The following is a 3751-nucleotide window of genomic DNA, read 5'->3' on the forward strand; positions in this document are numbered from 1 at the left end:
ATCTATAAACAGATAATAAAGCTCAATGCAGACTAATGGTTGACTGTACAACCAAATGAGTAAACTATCACTGAAATAAAATGTCATTTTTCATGAAATGACTGTGTAAGTGGGCTTCAAAGAGAGGCAGATAGATGGCACTCTGTAAATCCTTAAAAACCACTGAATTTTCTATCGACAATTAATGCCAAGCTTATTCTTCCTAGTAAGGAAAGCATTAAAAAATGACATATTTTTGGATGTCACCAATGTCACTTACTTTTTAAGTAAAATATAATAGCAAAGCAGCTATTGATATTCACCAGAAGCATCTTCAGACATTGCTAACTTTTCCCTGTTTAGAAGATGTCTAAAAATATCCAACACTGTTAAATATCTAAAAAAGCATGCAATGTTACAGGGTTTTGTAATATATTTTAAAATTAAATTCATTAAAAATTATATAATCTTCTGATATTTTAATACCTTCACATCAGGTTTTTGAATGGCTATGGCCTCAATACTTCTCTACAGTATTTTACTAATTTACTTGATTTTTAACTCGATTATATGCTAACTGTTGTTGACAGCACCTGTGAAAGTTATTTCAATATTCTAATTCATGAGATGAGAACACCCGTGAATTAGAAAAATCTATAAACAGATGAAGTTTTTACTTTTGTTTTGCTATTTAAGTATTTTAGACATGGCATTTAAGAGACAGTAAATTTAATTTTAGGGACATATTTTGAGAGGGTGTCTAAAGATATAACACTTGAAAAATAAACATTAGTTGTTTGCTGGCATTAACACATGGGTTGAAAGCTGTTTGAAAAGTTATTAAAATGTAGTGACAAACAACAGCAAAAATAGATTTTATTGGAGAGGATGAGTTTGTGCCATAACCCTAATGATAAATCCGGTTAGACTGCTTGAAGAGCTTTATCAATGATTAGGAGTAAAGGGAAACATGTTAATTAAGTCTTGGAACTGTTAAACAAAACTATCAACCCACAAAAGTACCAGCCCAGATGCTTAACTCAAACATGTCTCAGACTTTAATACAAAAGGCAGCTATGACATTTGAATTTCAACCAAAGAGTCCTGGAATAATGTTTTGAAATGTGTACTGCAAATACACCACATTTCAGTATTGAGAAAATTGAACAAGTGTGACTTCTGGCTCAAGTTTCATTGACATCTTTACATGCTTGTATTTTTCAGCCAAGTGAAAAACACATTTTATACTGTGAACAGAGCGATCCTATGCAGATCATCAAATATAGGCATTGACTGAGAAACTCATTTGTCCTGGGCCACCTACTTTTCTTTATAGCTAAAAGCTTTGAAAGCTGCGTTGGCAGCTTTGATTCAGTCTTCAAAGAGCAATCCTGACTAATGGGCTAAGGAAGGCTCTGTACAACGTTCTAGAACAAGATTGACAGCCCAGACCCAACGCCTGCTAATGTGGTTCCAGCCTTGCTTTCATCTGTACAGTTGACTTTCTGTTGTTTTCTGGAATCTATCTAGAACCCCTTTCCACCACTCTCCACCATGCTGGCTCTCCAGTTGCTATGTTCTGACTTTTTCCTTGTTTTTACTTACCATCCTTCTTCCTCCCCTCTTGGCACTGGAATTTTCTCATTTCTGCACCGTAGCTTCTGTTGCATTACTGATAGATGCATACGATAGTACTTACCTGGCTGTCAATATGATCCTGAATATAAATACATACAGTCGCTCCAGCCTTACATCTTCCTGTGTTCTGTCTCCTCACTGATTAGAAAATCCTACCAGCCACTCCCTCTAACAATAGCAACAGTTTGTCACCACAAATGAAAAACATATATCCATTGCTGTAATTAATAAAGAATATTACAAAGAAATAAAATGCATCCCTAATTTTAATACAAAGATAGCAATGTGAGCTTTTATTTCATAATTATCATTAATTGCACGTATGCAATTTAAAATAGACTATCTCACATTAAAGAAAATAATTGTAAATGGATGTAACTTATTTATTTACTATTAGACCCATCTCATTAGCTACTTTCATTAAGGGAATATATTTATTGCTTTTGATCTTTTGATTGTTTTAATCAGAACAAAAACAGTACTTTTTTCGTGGGGGTAATTTTTCATTGCGCTTGTGTTTGGGTGCTTTTGTTGATTTGTATTTGTTAGAATTTGAAATTTGGGGCTCGTTGTAACATTCAGCCACACAGTCCCAGCGCAATGGCGCCTTCCAGGAAGTTCTTCGCTGGGGGCAACTGGAAGATGAATGGGAGGAAGAAGTGTATGGGAGAACTCATTTCCACCCTGAACGCGGCTAAGGTGCCACCAGACACCACCGAGGTGGTTTGCGCACCCCACCACTACCAACTACAATGGACTTCGCCAGGCAGAAGGTAGATCCCAAGATTGCTGTGGCTGCATAGCGCTGCTACAAAGTGACCAATGGGGCCTTCCCTGGGGAGATCAACACTGGCATAACCAAAGACTTAGAAGCCACATGGGTAGTACTGGGGCACTGGGAGAGAAGGCACATCTTCGGGGAGTCGGATGAGCTGATTGGGCAGAAAGTAGCATGCCCTAGCCGAGGGGCTCGGAGTGATCGTCTGCATTGGGGAGAAGTTGGAGGAAAGGGAAGCTGGCATCACTGAGAAGGTTGTTTTCGAGCAAACCAAGGTCATCACAGATAATGTGAAGGACTAGAGCAAAGTGGTCCTGGCCTATGAACCTGTAGGGGCCATTGGTACTGGCAAGACTGCAACACCTCAACAGGCCCAGGAAGTGCATGAGAAGCTTCGGGGATGGATGAAACCCAATGTCTCTGATGAGGTGTCTCAGAGCACCAGAATCGTTTATGGAGGTTCTGTGACCGGAGCAACCTGCAAAGAGCCAGCCTGATGTGGACTGCTTCCTCGTGGCTGGGACTTCCCTCAAGCCTGAATGTGTGGACATCATCAGTGCCAAACAATAAGCACTGTCCATGTCCCTTACCCTCTGCTAGGCCAGGACTAGGTTGCCCAAAAGCTTAGGAATAGTTCTCAATAGTCAGATGCTTCTGATGTCATCTGCCCCATCTTGTGTCCTAATCCACACTGCACCTTCCTGAACCTTTTACACCTCCCTATAATGGTTGGGACCAGGCCAATCCCTATACCACCCATAACAATGGTTCGAATGAACTACATGCCATCTGCTTCACCAAGGTGACTTCCTGGCTAGGGGAGGAGGGTGGAGTGAGTGTAACTGATTCTGTCCCCTTAGGCAAGGCAGGAAAGTGAAACACCTTTTTTTCCCTTCTCAGTGCACACTAAAGTCGAGATCCTCTAGACCTAAGAGGCCAGGGATGTTTCCCCCTCCCCCGCAGTGCCGAAGTCCTAGAATTGTGTTTGTGAACCGGGGAAAAAAAGGATTTGAAATTTTGTCCTGGGTAAAATGTCGCATATCTGTATAATTTTTGAAGTGCTAATCTCATCCTAATAATTCTGTTTGTTACAAAACAGGGCAGAGAAAATCTAACGCTGCCTCTATGTTATGATCCACATAGTAATGACCAGCCACTCGCCAAGAGTTTCACACTCTATTTATGTATGTCTACTGAAGGGACCATGTCTGTCCCTGGGCACAAAGTGTCGAACAGACTATTAAGCTCTGCTCTAGTCTCCCTTTGTTCACTACCTGAAGAGACTCTAGCCAGCCCCGCCCTGGCAAACATGACTCAGACCTTGCCCTTCTCCCCAGTTCCCTCAGCCTTCCTAAA

The 3751-nt window shown here is 40.6% G+C and overlaps 1 pseudogene; it reads left to right on the top strand.

The window, feature by feature from the left end:
• Positions 1-2196: 2196 nt before the first annotated feature.
• On the top strand, positions 2197-2965 carry LOC125392279 (triosephosphate isomerase-like; annotated as a pseudogene).
• The last annotated feature ends 786 nt before the right edge of the window (positions 2966-3751 follow it).

Source organism: Myodes glareolus, chromosome 12 (assembly GCF_982192425.1).
Source record: "Myodes glareolus chromosome 12, mMyoGla1.1, whole genome shotgun sequence".
NCBI classification, from domain to species: Eukaryota; Metazoa; Chordata; class Mammalia; order Rodentia; family Cricetidae; genus Myodes; species Myodes glareolus.